We start from the raw sequence: 17,934 nt of genomic DNA, 5'->3' as shown, positions 1-17,934 counted from the left end.
TTGAGCCGATATGCAATATACAAATTTCATGCTCACTTCGAGCTGGCACGCCCGCCGTTAACCGTTGATCAAATCGAAATCCCTCTCCATTTGGGCAGCAACATCATCGGTGCCGAATTTTGGAACACGCATACATTGGCGAGGCGGCACCGTTGCTGCCCATCTGCACAGCTGCATTTTCTTGGGTCAATGGCCCAAATGACAAATGACTCTTTAAGAGTGAACCGGGCGGCCAATAGCAATCGTCGCTCTTGGCGCCGTGGATCGCAAGTCTGGCGTTGCCACCCTTCAAAAATTTGGGCTCCACCGTGGGCCCAGCTTCACCCCGCATACTCTGACCATATAAAAAAAGTATCGGCGTGGCCGATAATATCGCACGCAACCAACTAAGCACACCCTCGGTGCTGCCGATAACTTCAAATGCAACAAAGTACACTGCCCTGGGGAACGCCGGCAGCAATTCGACCTGTTCTGGATTTGACACCGTCATTGCAGTTTACCACAATAGTGCGCTCATTTAGGTAGTTTTCGAGTATCGTATAAAGGTTTGATGGTAACAATTTTATCAGTTTATTCAGTAGGCCGTTATGCCACACGTGGTCAAAGGCTTCTGAGATGTCTATATAGACCGCTGAGCAAAACTGCCGCTCTTCGTATGCGCGTAATATAAATTGCATAACGCTGGCCAGTTGCTGCTCAGTGCCGTGCTCTCGCCTGAAGCCGAACTGATGGCTGGGCATTGCCTTGTTGATGTTGCTTCAGCTGTGTTTTTCCCAGGCTTGGGAATCATAGCTATGCCAGCGTGTTTCCATTTGTTTTGGAAGTGCCCTAGCCTGAGACTAGAGTTGTAAATTAGCAGTAGGTATAACAGTGCTTTTTGTGGTAAGAGTTGGATAATTCTGTTATCTATTTTATCTTCTCCAGATGACTTTGTTTGCTTAGTGCATTGATTTTCAGCTTAAGCTTGTTAAGCGTGATTGGCTTCATTGTCTGCTGTAGCTCCTGGTCTGTCTGCTGCTGCTGAAGCTTCTGCTGCTTTAGTTGCCTCCATTCTTCGCGAATTTCCGCACGCTCCTCATCCGAATTTGAGAAGTGGGCTGAAACGTTCTTCAAGGTGAGCGCCGAAGGCCTTCGCTTTTTTGGCAGTTGTTTTTTTCCACATTGCGTTTGAATTTGACGCATTCCTCGCGACTCCGTTGCCAGCATTAGCCTGTGGCAGTTTTATTGGCCAGTTTGGCAGTGACTGTTTTTTTTATTTTGTTGGTAAGTCGCCATAGCTTTTGCATTGCATATCGATCATGAGTGTCAATGTCCACAAGTATTTTATTAATGTTCTTGTTTTTCAGCTGTGCAGCCCTGTGTTGCTGTCTTGCCTCTGGAGTTCGTGTCGCCATTAAGATCTGTTTGCATCTCTGTTTGTCCCATAGTAGTCTTCTGGTCGACTCGTCCAGTTCAAGTTCGTGCCTATGGTGGCCCCGGTGATTAGGTTGGTTTCCATGATGCCTGTGTGCTGCGGCATTTGCAGATATTTGGATGTTGCGTACGAGGATATCCACTGCAATGTCGATGTCCGTGCCACTGCGGATCTCGGTGTTTAGGTGGATTTGCTGGTCAAGAACATCCTGAAATCGATGCGTATTGGCCCCAGAAGGTAGCAGTCTGCGATTATCAGATTGAGTTGTAAAATTTTGGTTTCTGTTAGTAATCAGATCAACTCTTTAAGGCAGGTGGTCTTCGTCCAAGTCTGTTGAGGAGTGGATTCGAAGCCGATTGCTATCTAAGCCACCGTGGACTGCAAAGTCAATTGCAGAAGGAATTTTCCTTCTATCGTACGGGTAATGCGTAGCTCCACCGGTGGCCAGGACATTATAACGACAATGTGTGTGAATTGCTACGAAGAGCGCTTTGCCTCTGTGACAGGCTCGCGGATTGCCCCACCATGAGTGCTGGGCGTTCCAATCGCCGCAGAAAATAAAGTTAGATGGAGCCGGATCGATGAAGTTGTCAAAATGTTTGAATAGTTTTGTGAAGTGTTCGACGGACCATTTGAACACTGGTGGGCAATAGATTGGGGCAATTATAATTATTTCCCTTTTATTCTCATTTTCAAGCAACAGGGCAATAGGCATTCTCTGGAGAAAGTTCGCGTTAATTGGCTGGAGGGCAGCGTGCCTGATATCGTTACGCACAAAGATAGCGACCCCCCCTCTACAATGCATGCGTGGATGGGTTACACTGTACGTGTGGTAGCCTGATACGCTTTGTATGTTAGTGTCGTGACCAGAGTTTCGATGACCATCATGATTTGTATGGACTCGCGTCGCATGTACATCTCGAGTTCCGTCATTTTGTTGCCTATGCCACATGCATTCTAGAAAGCAATTTTAAATGGATTGCTATTTTGGCTGCAATTGTGGATGGTCAGATGTGAATTTACTGTACTGATTGGCGCCGGACTGCGGACATTTTCAGCGGAAGTAGTAGTGGCTAAAGTCGTTTGAGCGGCGGTACTACCGTGTGGATGACTATACATAATTGATGGATTCATTGGCGATGGCAGCTTCCATAGAGCAGTCCATTTGGACTGTTTTGCTGTCTGATTGTTGTTGAGCTGTGTTTTACAACACATGATTATTGGTATTTGTGCTATTGTTTTTATTATGAGTGGCAATTGCAAAAGGACATTTAATAAAGTATCTATTCCTCGTTTCATGCGAGTGAACATTGCCATGTTTTGTTCCAAGGTCTGGATTATATTGCTTTTGAACATTGCTGATTGTTGCCCTACCAGCTGCTGTTGTTCGTCCCATCTATGCCGTTGGGGAGTTACCAGTTGACTTCCGAAAGGATTACGCAAGGAGGCAGCGTCGACACGGCTGTGCGTCAACTAGGCACCACTGGCTGGAGTAGCTCTCTTCTATTTGTTGATGTTGCTTGCTTCCTGAAATTGTACAGATGATGTTGTTGTTGTTGCTTCTGCCGTCTGTGTAGTGGCTGCTGGAGAGCTCTCAAATGCTTTTAGGCTGGGTTTCGTTCACGGACAGTGGCATTGCCGCCATCTCGTACAGCCCGGCTATAGGACATATTGCTGGATCTTTCGGCTGGTTTCGGTGTACTGACATTATTTGTTGCTGATTGCTGCTGTTTCCCCGTGGAAAGATTTGGATGTTGTTTTTGATGCTGTTGCAAACGTAGTTGCCGCTGGAAGGAGGCCAAATGACTTTCGGCCGGGTTACGTACGTTGCGCACTTAGGCTCCACCTTTCTGGGCTTGGTACATGCAGTTGACATGTGCTCGCCTGTGCATTTCATGCAGACGAAGGGCCGCCTGCAATATTTTTTCGTGTGACCAAAGACCAAAGGCACCGATGGCACTGCACTGGATCTCGAGGTTTTGCTTGCCGCTCGACCGTGATGGATTGGCTGCCCAGCTCTTTCAGGTTGAGGATGCCTTCATGGCTCCCATCCGCTTTGGTCTGCAGTTCGGTTTCAAACAAATTTAGCGGCCTGCCTGTGAACCGGTGTTTTATGACTCGGATGAAACGAGTGACAAAGCCCATTTGTTCTAGATTGGCCGCTAACCATTCACAGGTTGTAGAGTGGTGGATATGCCGTAAGATTATGCGATATTCCTTTTCGCTGCGCAGTTGGTGCGTATGCAGATGAGTGCCTTCTTCAGCCAGGGCGGATAGAATTGCTTTATGCGTGGCTAGATCTTCACATTGAACACTTAGTCCAGTGCCAGAGGTTGCCTTTGTCCAGAATTTTCGCACACCTGGATTGCTTTTCAGTTTATCCAGATAATTGCGGGCACCATTGGCAAGAAGAGCACAGGCACTTTCTTGCCTTGTGTTGCCTGTTGCTGGATTGGCTGGGGAAGTTTCTCTTTCGATTCCTGCTTCAGACTCTCGTCCTGATGTTGTTGCGATTGTTGTTGTTGTAGCGGTTGCAGTTGCTGGCATTTCTGTGGCTGCTGCCCTCTTTGTGCTGTCTGATGTCCGTGTTGCTCTGCCTCACTTTAGAGCATTTGTTGGCGGCGTGCCTCGTGGTGAAGCTTGATAGCGAAACCACTCTTAAAGATGGGCGTCGTTAACGGTAGTATTTGGAGAGCGGGATCATAGTCAGACTCGTCCATATCCACACATCTTCTCTTCAGAGGTGATCGCCACGTTGTGGCGGAGGTATTTATCGTTGCTAGTTGAGGCTTTGGTAGTTCGCTGGGCAGCAGTGGTGGCACACCTGATAGCCAGTTTTGTAGCAGTGTTGCTTTGTCATTGCTGGTAGTTTCTATTGTTGTCGTTAGCGTCTGTGTTGGTGGCGATTTTGTTAATGATGGCATCAAATTTCTTCTGGTTGTTGTAGCTGTTGCTGCTGCCACAGGGATAGAGTTGTTGGAGAAATAGCTTCCAAGGTTTAACTTGTTGTTGATGCTGTATTGGCTGTTGCTGTAATAGTTGTTGCTGAGTGCCAATTATGTTAGAATTTATGAGTGTATTGGTAAAGGAGGACTGCAAAGCAGCGTTTAGTTCTTGCTGCGTTATGTGTGTGCCGAAATTGTTGGCACTTGTCGGTAAAGCAGTTCCTTTGCCCTGTGTGTGTATTTGTTCTGCACACTATTGTAGTATGCCTGTGCCGATTTCGTTGGCACTTGGCGTTCTTCTTGTGTCTCTTACTTCTCTTTTGGCGGAAAAAGGGCCGTTGCTTTTACGTTTGATTATGTTAGTGATTTTCGCTTTTTTTATGATTTTATATGTATTGGCGCCTTTTTTTTGTGGTGTTAGTGGCGTCTAATGCGCGTTTTGGCGGCACTTTCTTTGCTTGATCTTTTTCAAAGATTTTTGGGCAAATTGGGTTTTCAATTACTGTCGCTTGCAGTGGGCTTGGCGGATCATCAATCTCGGCAAGGACGGCGTCATCCTCGGGATCGAACATGTTCTCGTCCATGAGAAATCGGATCGCGGATGGACTTAGTGAACATGTCCGAGTCGGACTGGGACTATGTACTAACCGCTTGAACTAGTCGGAGCTGCCGCCGGTGGGGCAGCAAACTGACTTAGATTGGCTGGAGCAAGTGAGTCCATGGAGAGTCGTCGGGTAGCACCGTGAGCAGTCGCGTCTGGCACAGTCAAGGGTGCCGTCCTTAATTTGTCAAGTTGTGAGTTGTCAGATTCACTGGCACTGGGCATGGTGTAATTCGCTATATCACCGAGGTTGTAGCCAACCGAGATTAAGGAGGCGTCGGAGGAATCGCATTCCTCATCCGAGCGCGGCATTAACTTTTTTGTTTTTTTAATCTTAACCACTTTTTTTTTTTATTATTTATTTTTTTTGTTTTTTGTCTTAACAACTTGCCCTCCAGCAAGATACTGATTTCTTATATTTATTCTTCTCTCTTTGTTCCTAAAAATGAAAGGAGGAAAAAATTATGCTACAACGGCATCAGAGAGGCTACTAATCCTTCGAAGTGCTTCGAATTCCCATCTCTCTGCCAGTAAAATCAGGGATGAATGCGGTGTAAATGCTAGTTTGGCAACGGTAAAACGAGGTCTTCGGAGTGCTAAACACTTAAAGAGATTAAAAATAAAAAAAAAAACCTCTCAATGCTGCACGGAAGAAAGCACGACTTCGCTTTCCGCGGCATCACATGACATGGAACAAGGAGTGGAAGGCTGTGGTCTTCTCCGAAGACAAAAAGTTTAATCTCGCCGGACCGTATGGCTACAACTATTATTTCACGATATGCGCAATGAGGAATGCTTTTTGAGTCGTCATCACTCCTCTACAGGAGGCGTAATAGTTTGGGGAGCCATATCGTTTTATGGAACTTGCGAGAGGCAGTTTGTTTCCTCAAAGATGAATGCAAATGTCTACAAGACTGGAGCACAAAAGGTTTTTCCTCAGTTTTCCGAAATTTTTGGACCTATTCAATGGACGTACCAAGAAGACAAAGCCCCCATCCATACAGACCGGGTTACAAAACAGTGGATTAAGGGCCAGAATGTCAACTTGCTCGAGTGGCCGCCATACTCCCCAGACATAAATATTATCGAGAACATTTGGGGAATTTTATCCAGGAGAGTGTATGAAGGGGAAGACAATTTCAGGTCTCGGCGACCCTGGTTGAAGCGATAAAAAAAGCCTGGTCAACTATTTCACTGAGTGAAATTGAAAAATATTACGATTCCATATCAACTCGAATGTTTGAAATAATTAAGAATAAGGGTGGTCATACCAAATATTAAATAATGCAGAAATAGTGTCTTTTATTATTTAAGTTACCAAGTGCCATGAAATATTGCTATGAATAATTTTTTTTTATAGTTTTGTCGGTCAAACCTGTTCACTTGAGCCAAAAATTATGTAGATTTTCAGTTATGCTTTTGAAAATATTATAAAAAACATATAAAAACCAAACCAAACAAAAAACTTTTGTATTTTATAAATAATTGATCGTTTTACTTAACAAAATTTATTTGGTTTAAATCCGAGTGCTCGTTATGAAGATATTATATTCTAAGTCTAAAAAAGAAGTCAAACCTATTCAGTTGAGCGGCACTGGTTTTTTTGTCTTAACAACTTGCCCGCCAGCAAGATACTGACGGCGTCTTTATTTTCAAATGAACTCATTACATAGCAACATTTTTAAATTTAAATGGCAACAGAAGTTATAAATTTGTTGGCAAAAACAAATTGCAGCCCTATTACATTTAACAGCGTGTCAGTATTTTGTGATTTGCCAACATTTAAATTTATTGACAGCTCAACTATCGTGTGGCAACTTATCGGCTAAACGCGTTTTTGGTATTTTTTCTATTTATATCGATGGTTGGCAACTCACTATCAATGAACATTTCTGCTTCCCAGGTCTGGCGCAAATGTTACGAATTCGGGAGCATCACGGGCATTTTCCAAACCGCTTGCCCATCATGTATTGCCGTCGCGGGAACTATGTTTTTATGCCCCCTAATTTAGTAGGAGAGGCATCAATGACGACGTTTCCTGAGGCGGCTCTAGAAGGCTACGCATCACGTTCGGCCTGAATGCACGCTTTATTGGGCGGCCGCAGCTGTACGTTATTTCAACTCCAAAGGATTGGATGGCCTGAATGCCACGTAGGCGATAACAGGATGCTGGATGGAGCCCACTCAGAGCTGTTGGGCCATTGTATACCCCGCTTGGTTGGGCGATGCCGAAGCCGTCGCTCACCCCAGATTCAGTACATGGCTCATGGACCGTCTGGGCGTATTATCTTCTTGGTGAGTGTTTCTCTGGCGATCGCAAGAAGCGCAACTTATTGGCTCATCAGAGTTGGATAGCCTGGATAACAGGCCGGAGACGATACAGGAATGCTGGATGGAGCCCTCTCAGAGCTGCCGAGCTATTATCGACTCAAAGCCGTCGCTCATTCCAAGTTAAGCACATCATCCGGCAGGCCGTCGTAGAGCACCTCGTGGAAGCGTCGTGGATTGGAGCATCTGGCAGCGCCTCTCAAACGCCATACCATTTGCAGGTCAGCTGGCTCAAGCGGTCGCAAAAACGCATCATGTCGGCTTCTCAGTGTTGGATGGCCTGATTAACAGGCCAAAGGCCATACAGGATGCTGGATGGAGCCCACTACAGTGCCCAGATTCAATAGGTGGCTCAGTAGACCGTCTGAGCGTATCGTATTCTTGGTGAGTGTTAATCTGTAACTTGCAAGCAGAGTGTTTGACTTTATGTTTCAATTTGCAGAACAACGCATTAGCCTCGTAGTCTGGAAAACATCCAGTGGCGTCTCTCACACGCCACACAACCCGTCCAGGAATCGCATTAATCGACTGAAAGCGGTCGCTTATTCCAAAATGGACACATAATCCAGTAGGCCGACGTGGAGCATATCGTCTTGGAAACGTCGTTGATTCGCACATCTGGCATTGTCTCTCACACGCTACCCCACTTTGCAGGATCTGGAAGTCGGTCGTAGCAGCATATTAATCGTTTTGCCGGTCGTAGCAGCGTATTAGTCGACTCATTCCAAAATGGACACATCATCCAGTAGGCCGACCTGGAGCATCTCGTCTTGGATACCTCGTGGATTGGAACATCTGGCGGCGTCTCTCCACGCCACACCACTCGTCCAGAATTTGCAGGTCAGCCGACCTTGACAGTCGCAACAACGCATCATGTCGGCTCCACAGAGCTGGATGGCCAGATTAACAGGCTGGAGATGATACAGGATGCTGGATAGAGCCCACTCAGAGCTGCTGAGCTATTGCATATTTCGTTTGGGTGGGCGATGCCAAATCCGTCGCTCACCCCAAATTTAGCCCAGTAGACCGTCGTGGGCGTATCGTCTTCTTGGTGAGTATGTGTCTGTAACTTTTAAGCAGAGCTTTTGATTTTATGTTTTTAATTTGCAGAACGACACATCAGCCTCGTAGTTTGGAATACATCTAGTGGCGTCTCTCACACGCCACACAACTTATCCAGGAATTTCAGGTCAGTTTGTCTTGGCGGTCGTAGCAGCGTATTAATCGATTCAAAGCGGTCGCTCATTCCAAAATGAACACATCATCCAGTAGGCTGACGTGGAGCATTAGGTTTTGGAAACGTCGTGGGTTGGCACATCTGGCAGTGTCTCTCACACGCAACCCCATTCTTGCAGGATTTGGAGGTCAGTGACTTTGGCAGTCGCAGAAACGGATCATGTCGGCTCCTCAACGTTGGATGGCCTGATTAACAGGCCGAAGCCGATACTGGATGCTGGATGGAGCCCACTACAGAGCCCAAATTCAATACGTGGCTCAGTAGACCGTCGTAGGCGTATCGTCTTCTTGATAAGTATGTATTTGCCCAGGAATTACAGGTCAGCTGACTTTAACCGCCGTAGAGACGCATCATATCGGTTCCTCTTAGTTGAGTGGCCCTTCATGCCGATCTCTTCAAGTTTTAATATCTGGTCAATTTGACCGTCGTGGGCGTATCATCTTTGTTTGCAGTACAGTACGTCAGCGTAAACGATCGGATCATCCAGCGGCGTCTCTCGGATTGCAGAATGGATACATCACCCAGAAGGCCGTCATGGAGTATTTCGTCTTGTTGGTGAGCATGTAATTAAAATTAAATTTTGTGACCTTATTTGCAGGACAGCACGGAAGCGTCGTGTATTGAACATCTGGTGGCGTTTCCCAGACGCCACGCAACTTGGCAACTTGCAGATCAGCAGTCTTTGCCAGTCATAGCAGCGCTTTTAATCGACTTTTAAGGAGTTTGATGGCCTGAAGCCGGACGCAGTACAGGATATTATTTTATTTTTATTTTTTTTTTTTTTGTTTTTTTAGGTGGACGATGCTATGGCTGCAAGTCTCTCCGAGTTTAGTATTGGCCCAGTAGGTCATCTTGGGAGTTTGCGTTTCCCATGTCTTCATCCAGAACGCGTTGTTGAAGTTGTGGCTGCTGTCGATGTGACAGTGATTGCAAGTTTGCTGGCTCCTCAGTTGATGTCGTTAGCGGCTGTTGTGGCTACGTTGATAGAGCCTGTGGAGCTTGTATTGGCAGAGCCTTGTTGGATTAATCGCTGGATCGTTGGGGGCTGGCCCTGGATGCGGACCACTAGCTCTTCGCGAGTGATTTGTCCGCTTCTATACATTCTTCTATACGAATTTATACTTGATTCTCCGAATCTTCTAGGAGGCGGCCAATTTGATTGCTGGATCTTTTGCCTGGCCTGGATTTCGGCCAGTCTCTCATTTTCTCGCCTCTCCAGCTCTTCTTCTTGAATCCGGAGGAGTGTTGGAATTTGCTCCCTGTCTTGCATCATTTGTTGTGCCTGTTGTGTTTGCCGAGCGGTGTGTTGTATGTGAGATGGCTGTCCTTGGCGCTGTTGAGGCCCATGTTGTTGCTGCAGCGATCGTATGTGTTGTTGTATTTGCTGCGTGTAGGGGGACCCTCTGTAAGCGCTGCGGCTCAAATGCACCCATTTGCATAGCAGATTTCGTGCCTCAGAATTTGCGTGTCTGGTCAAGGAGCTTGCTTGAGAGAGGTATGTTTGGTTCCCTCCAACAGCTGTCGTTGTCAGCGCAGCGGCACACATGATCACTGTATCGTTGGCGTATATTGATAATAGCATGTGGCTTTTTTGGGCTCCATAATATGTGCTTCTCATGAGTGAGGGAAGGGGCATATCCGAGGAGTATAATGTATACAATATCGGGCCCAGTTGTTACGGAACTGCTTGTTTCTCATTGGGCCGCGCCGGCGGGCTCATCGGATTCTCCGGGTGTAGTTCCATCCCTGGCGCGCAGTCAACAACAAAGCTACACTTCTGTACCAAAACAGACTCACACAACACTATTCAAAAATAAACCACATAATCGATAACCAATATTCGGATCTGCTAACTCATGAACAAAATAAACAGCTGTAACAACTATGAAAATGTAAACAACAAAGGTGAGACACTCAATATAAATTAACAAAAAAACAAAATGGCCTACATTAGCCCGTGCCAACCCTCATGCCCACTCTCCCCAACAATTTACTTTAGCCGGACATGCTTTCGTTCAGTATGTGCGTATAATTGGTTGCGTCTTCTTAAAATTTATAACATTATAATCGTCGCTTATGGCTTTTATCTTTGCAGCTATTTAGAATCTCATGCAAGTGGACATTTCGTTAACTTCACAGGTGCGTATAATGGTTTATGTATTCTTATAATTATTGGCATTAATATTTCTTTTATTTCTTTCTAATTTGCACGAGGTCTCCATTCAGATAAATAAGAATTCATGCACGTGCTATTAATATTGCTAATCGTTGCGACGATTTAGGAACAATAAAAACAATAAAAACGATAATCAGTCGTGCAACAGGTAGGTGATATAGATCTGTATTAAATCGCTCAATTCTACCTTACCCTACCTAAAGAGCTCTCAGGGGTGATAAGGGGCGATTTAAATGGATAATTCCAATTAGGTAAGTATGTGAGCTTAGTTCGCGCAAGTGTTAATTTTAAATTTTTATATTTTACAGGCGCAGATGGATCACCTTTGGAGTTTCCCTCACCGTTCGCACTCTAAAGTGAAGCTCGGCGTAAGTGCCTATGTATGTATAGATATAATTTATAAATACAAAAAAAAAAAAAAACTAAATTTAACGACAAAAAAATTCTGCTTCTTTTCAGGGTGTACGATCAGGAGTCTTCATCAATTCTCTGCCAAGGGCCCGAACGAGGATGGGCAAAAAGGAAACGGACTCACTCGGGGGATGTGGGTGTGGTGTCGCCTGTGGCCGCTTCTTCGTTGTTGTCGCCCGGTCGTTGGTGGCTCGTCTCGTCGCTTTCAGGGTTGCGCCGACGCTTGGCTGGTGGCGTCGCGCATATGGCTGGTGTGCGCCGCTGAGCCGAATACTGGGCTTTGGTATGTTTCGTGGGCCTCTCTGCTGCGAGACTGGTCCCTTTGTGGCCGGAGCCGTTAATTTTTATTTTTTTATTGGTTCGTCTCTCGTCGCACTTAAGTTTCAAGTTTTATTTTATATATATATATTTTTTATATATATTTTGGGACTTGAGCGGTTTAATTTACATATACCTATTAAATTGCAGAAAAAACAAAACCAAAATTTTCATTTGTCTGTTAAGTTATTTGTTATTACGCGCTGGCTTAACTTGCCAGATGAAAATAAATTCGAATCTTTTGAGCCGATATGCAATATACAAATTTCATGCTCACTTCGAGCTGGCACGCCCGCCGTTAACCGTTGATCAAATCAAATCCCTCTCCATTTGGGCAGCAACATCATCGGTGCCGAATTTTGGAACACGCATACATTGGCGAGGCGGCACCGTTGCTGCCCATCTGCACAGCTGCATTTTCTTGGGTCAATGGCCCAAATGACAAATGACTCTTTAAGAGTGAACCGGGCGGCCAATAGCAATCGTCGCTCTTGGCGCCGTGGATCGCAAGTCTGGCGTTGCCACCCTTCAAAAATTTGGGCTCCACCGTGGGCCCAGCTTCACTCCGCATACTCTGACCATATGACAAAAAGTATCGGCGTGGCCGAAAATATCGCACGCAACCAACTAAGTACACCCTCGGTGCTGCCGATAACGTCAAATGCAACAAAGTATACTGCCCTGTGGAACGCCGGCAGCAATTCGACCTGTTCTGGATTTGACACCGTCATTGCAGTTTACCACAATAGTGCGCTCATTTAGGTAGTTTTCGAGTATCGTATAAAGGTTTGATGGTAACAATTTTATCAGTTTATTCAGTAGGCCGTTATGCCACACGCGGTCAAAGGCTTCTGAGATGTCTATATAGACCGCTGAGCAAAACTGCCGCTCTTCGTATGCGCGTAATATAAATTGCATAACGCTGGCCAGTTGCTGCTCAGTGCCGTGCTCTCGCCTGAAGCCGAACTGATGGCTGGGCATTGCCTTGGAAAAATCCTGGACTTCGAAGTGCCTTGACATTAAGAGCTTCTTAAAGATCTTTGATAGGCCCGATAAAAGGCTGATTGGGCGATAAGATGTTGCTTCAGCTGTGTTTTTCCCAGGCTTGGGAATCATAGCTATGCCAGCGTGTTTCCATTTGTTTTGGAAGTGCCCTAGCGAGACTAGAGTTGTAAATTAGCAGTAGGTATAACAGTGCTTTTTGTGGTAAGAGTTGGATAATTCTGTTATCTATTTTATCTTCTCCAGGTGACTTTGTTTGCTTAGTGCATTGATTTTCAGCTTAAGCTTGTTAAGCGTGATTGGCTTGATTGTCTGCTGTAGCTCCAGGTCTGTTTGCTGCTGGTGAAGCTTCTGCTGCTTCAGTTGCCTCCATACTTCGCGAATTTCTGCACGCTCCTCATCCGAGTTTGAGAAGTTGAGAAGTGGGCTGAAACGTTCTTCAAGGTGAGCGCCGAAGGCCTTCGCTTTTTCGGCAGTCGTTTTTTTCCACATTGCGTTTGAATTTGACGCATTCCTCGCGCCTCCGTTGCCAGCATTAGCCTGTGGCAGTTTTATTGACCAGTTTGGCAGCTGCTGTTTTTTTATTTTGTTGGTAAGTCGCCATAGCTTTTGCATTGCATAGCGATCATGAGTGTCAATGTCCACAAGCATTTTATTAATGTTCTTGTGTTTCAGCTGTGCAGCCCTGTATTGCTGTCTTGCCTCTGGAGTTCGTGTCGCCATTAAGATCTGTTTGCATCTCTGTTTCAGTCCAGTTCAAGTTCGTGCCTATGGCGGTCCCGGTGACTATGTTGGTTTCCATGATGCCTGTGTGCTGCGGCATTTGCAGCTATTTGGATGTTGCGTACGAGGATATCCACTGCAACGTCGATGTCCGTGCCACTGCGGATCTCGGTGTTTAGGTGGATTTGCTGGTCAAGAACATCCTGAAATCGATGCGTATTGGCCCCAGAAGGTAGCAGTCTGCGATTATCAGTTTGAGTTGTAAAATTTTGGTTTCTGTTAGTAATCAGATCAACTCTTTAAGGCAGGTGGTCTTCGTCCAAGTCTGTTGAGGAGTGGATTCGAAGCCGATTGCTATCTAAGCCACCGTGGACTGCAAGGTCAATTGCAGAAGGTCTTTTCCTTTTATCGTACGGGTAATGCGTCGCTCCACCGGTGTGAATTGCTTCGAAGAGCGCTTTGCCTCTGTGACAGGCTCGCGGATTGCCCCACCATGAGTGCTGGGCGTTCCAATCGCCGCAGAATATAAAGTTAGATGGAGCCGGATCGATGAAGTTGTCAAAATGTTTGAATAGTTTTGTGAAGTGTTCGACGGACCATTTGAACACTGGTGGGCAATAGATTGGGGCAATTATAATTATTTCCCTTTTATTCTCATTTTCAAGCAACAGGGCAATAGGCATTCTCTGGAGAAAGTTCGCGTTAATTGGCTGGAGGGCAGCGTGCCTGATATCGTTACGCACAAAGATAGCGACCCCCCCCTCTACAATGCGTGCGTGCATGGGTTACACTGTACGTGTGGTAGCCTGCTACGCTTTGTATGTTAGTGCCGGACGTGACCCGAGTTTCGATGACCATCATGATTTGTATGGACTCGCGTCGCATGTACAGCTCGAGTTCCGTCATTTTGTTGCCTATGCCACATGCATTCCAGAAAGCAATTTTAAATGGGTTGCTATTTTGGCTGCAATTGTGGATGGTCAGATGTGAATTTACTGTACTGATTGGCGCAGGACTGCGGACATTTTCAGCGGAAGAAGTAGTGGCTAAAGTCGATTGAGCGGCGGTACTACCGTGTGGATGACTATACATAATTGATGGATTCATTGGCGATGGCAGCTTCCATAGAGCAGTCCATTTGGACTGTTTTGCTGTCTGATTGTTGTTGAGCTGTGTTTTACAACACATGATTATTGGTATTTGTGCTATTGTTTTTATAATGAGTGGCAATTGCAAAAGGACATTTAATAAAATATATATGACATGTGCTCGCCTGTGCATTTTATGCAGACGAAGAACCGCCTGCAATAGTTTTTCGTGTGACCAAAGACCAAAGGCACCGATGGCACTGCGCTGGATCTCGAGGTTTTGCTTGCCGCTCGACCGTGATGGATTGACTGCCCAGCTCTTTCAGGTTGAGGATGCCTTCATGGCTCCCATTCGCTTTGGTCTGCAGTTCGGTTTCAAACAAATTTAGCGGCCTGCCTGTGAACCGGTGTTTTTTGACTCGGATGAAACGAGTGACAAAGCCCATTTGTTCTAGATTGGCCGCTAGCCATTCACAGGTTGTGGAGTGGTGGATATGCCGTAAGATTATGCGATATTCCTTTTCGCTGCATAGTTGGTGCGTATGCAGATTAGTGCCTTCTTCAGCCAGGGCGGTCAGAATCTTCACATTGGACACGTAGTCCACTGCCAGAGGTTACCTTTGACGAGAATTTTCGCACACATGGATGGCTTTACAGTTTATCCAGAAGTGGGATAATTGCGGGCACCATTGTTTCTCTTTCGATTCCTGCTTCAGACTCTCTTCCTGATGTTGTTGCGATTGTTGTTGTTGTCGCGGTTGTAGTTGCTGGCATTTCTGTGGCTGCTGCCCTCTTTGTACTGTCTGATGTCCGTGTTGCTCTGCCTCACTTTAGAGCATTTGTTGGCGGCGTGCCTCGTGGTGAAGCTTGATAGCGAAACCACTCTTAAAGATGGGCGTCGTTAACGGTAGTATTTGGAGAGCGGGATCATAGTCAGACTCGTCCATATCCACACATCTTCTCTTCAGAGGTGATCGCCACGTTGTGGCGGAGGTATTTATCGTTGCTAGTTGAGGCTTTGGTAGTTCGCTGGGCAGCAGTGGTGGCACACCTGATAGCCAGTTTTGTAGCAGTGTTGCTTTGTCATTGCTGGTAGTTTCTATTGTTGTCGTTAGCGTCTGTGTTGGTGGCGATTTTGTTAATGATGGCATCAAATTTCTTCTGGTTGTTGTAGCTGTTGCTGCTGCCACAGGGATAGAGTTGTTTTTCCATTGCTGGAGAAATAGCTTCCAAGGTTTAACTTGTTGTTGATGCTGTATTGGCTGTTGCTGTAATAGTTGTTGCTGAGTGCCAATTATTTTAGAATTTATGCGTGTATTGGTAGAGGGGGACTGCAAAGCAGCGTTTAGTTCTTGCTGCGTTATGTGTGTGCCGAAATAGTTGGCACTTGTCGGTAAAGCAGCTCCTTTGCCCTGTGTGTGTATTTGTTCTGCACACTATTGTATGCGTGTGCTGATTTCGTTGGCACTTGTCGTTCTTCTTGTGTCTCTATCTTCCCCTTTTTTTTCGGGAAAAGAGCCGTTGCTTTTACATTTGATTATGTTAGTGATTTTCGCTTTTTTTATGATTTTATATGTATTGGCGCCTTTTTTTTGTGGTTTTATTGGCGTCTAATGCGCGTTTTGGCGGCACTTTCTTTGCTTGATCTTTTTCACAGATTTTTGGGCAAATTGGGTTTTCAATTACTGTCGTTTGCAGTGGGCTCGGCGGAGCATCAATCTCGGCAAGGACGGCGTCATCCTCGGGATCGAACATGTTCTCGTCCATGAGAAATCGGATCGCGGATGGACTTAGTGGACATGTCCGAGTCGGACTGGGACAGGAGAGAGACTATTTACTAACCGCTTGAACTAGTCGGAGCTGCCGCCGGTGGGGCAGCAACCTGACTTAGATTGGCTGGAGCAAGTGAGTCCTTGGAGAGTCGTCGGGTAGCACCGTGAGCAGTCGCGTCTGGCACAGTCAAGGGTGCCGTCCTTAGTTTGTCAAGTTGTGAGTTGTCAGATTCACTGGCACTGAGCATGGTGTAATTCGCTATATCACCGAAGTTGTAGCCAACCGAGATTAAGGAGGCGTCGGAGGAATCACATTCCTCATCCGAGCGCGTCGGTCACTTTTTTTTTTTTAATCTTAACCACTTTTTTTTTTATTTGTTTTTTTTTTGTCTTAACAACTTGCCCTCCAGCAAGATACTGATTTCTTATATTTATGCTTCTCTCTTTGTTCCTAAAAAGGAAAGGAAGAAAAAATTCTGCTACAACGGCATCAGAGAGGCTACTAATCCTTCGAAGTGCTTCGAATTCCCATCTCTCTGCCAGTAAAATCAGGGATGAATGCGGTGTAAATGCTAGTTTGGCAACGGTAAAACGAGGTCTTCGGAGTGCTAACTTTGTGCGACTTCGCTTCGCGCGGGATTACATGACATGGAACAAGGAGTGGAAGGCTGTGGACTCGGCGACCTTGGTTGAAGCGATTAAAAAAGCCTAGTCAACTATTTCACTGAGTGAAATTGAAAAATATTACGATTCCATATCAACTCGAATGTTTGAAATAATTAAGAATAAGGGTGGTCATACCAAATATTAAATAATGCAGAAATAGTGCCTTTTATTATTTAAGTTACCAAGTGCCATGAAATATTGCTGTGAATCGTTGCGACGATTTAGGAACAATAAAAACAATAAAAACGATAATCAGTCGTGCAACAGGTAGGTGATATAGATCTGTATTAAATCGCTTAATTATACCTTACCCTACCTAAAGAGCTCTCAGGGGTGGTAGGGGCGATTTAAATGGATAATTCCAATTAGGTAAGTATGTGAGCTTAGTTCGCGCAAGTGTTAATTTTAAATTTTTATATTTTACAGGCACAGATGCATCACCTTACGAGTTTCCCTCACCGTTCGCACTCTAAAGTGAAGCTCGGCGTAAGTGCCTATGTATGTATAGATATAATTTATAAATACAAAGGAAAAAACTAAATTTAACGACAAAAAAATCTGCTCCTTTTCAGGGAGTACTTTTCAGGAGTCTTCATCATTTCTCTGCCAAGGGCCCGAACGAGGATGGGCAAAAAGAGAAAAGGACTCCTTTGGCTTCAGGTCCCACACCGCTGAAGTCTTATATGGCACGAGTAGGTAGCTCATCATCGCGCAGCGTGTAGTGGAATCCGAGAAGCACGACGGAAGTAGAGAATATCCATAAACATGAGAAGTTTTCTTGTAGAGGTTGATGACGGTAAGTCACGTTCGCATGATGGCGAAACGGTCGCGACCGTTTATCGTAGCCTGGTGGTAGCCGCCACGAATAACAAAATAACAAAATAGCTTGTGATAGAATGTGATATAAGGGTAGGTATTACTAGAGTTTGTTTAATGTTTTCTATTTGTTTTGTCCCACTCTGTGCTAATATTTGGAATGTGCTGGCCGTAGTTAAATGAGCTTCGGAGACAGGTAACCCAGGACGATATAAAGCCGATCCTGCGCCGCACCTGTCACACAGCATATCCTAAGGGTGCCCAGAAGTGCGACAGAAACCAAATAGCCTTCAAGGTAGCGTTCTTTGAATACCGTTCGTCAGTCAAACTGATGAACTGAGCAGTTGACGAATGCTTAAGTGTTGTCCACTGTCCAGATTATGCGTAGATTAGTTAGCCTGTGTTAGGATTTGTCTTCTCTCGCCCAAGTATTTGAA

At 45.5% G+C, this 17,934-nt stretch overlaps 2 long non-coding RNA genes across 2 annotated transcripts; both read left to right on the top strand.

Moving 5' to 3' along the window:
• Positions 1–6,808: 6,808 nt before the first annotated feature.
• On the top strand, positions 6,809–8,358 carry LOC116650047 (uncharacterized). The gene is made up of 3 exons (XR_004303034.2): positions 6,809–7,255; positions 7,306–7,672; positions 7,731–8,358. It is a non-coding gene; the product is annotated as an uncharacterized lncRNA (long non-coding RNA).
• A 513-nt stretch (positions 8,359–8,871) lies between these two features.
• LOC116650041 (uncharacterized) lies at positions 8,872–11,613 on the top strand. Its single transcript, XR_004303030.2, has 3 exons — positions 8,872–10,952; positions 11,010–11,081; positions 11,161–11,613. It is a non-coding gene; the product is annotated as an uncharacterized lncRNA (long non-coding RNA).
• Positions 11,614–17,934: the final 6,321 nt, after the last annotated feature.

The sequence above is a fragment of the Drosophila virilis genome, chromosome 2 (assembly GCF_030788295.1).
Source record: "Drosophila virilis strain 15010-1051.87 chromosome 2, Dvir_AGI_RSII-ME, whole genome shotgun sequence".
Taxonomy (NCBI): domain Eukaryota; kingdom Metazoa; phylum Arthropoda; class Insecta; order Diptera; family Drosophilidae; genus Drosophila; species Drosophila virilis.
The sequence above is the reverse complement of the archived record's forward strand: the minus strand, read 5'-3'. Positions and strand labels throughout refer to the sequence as shown.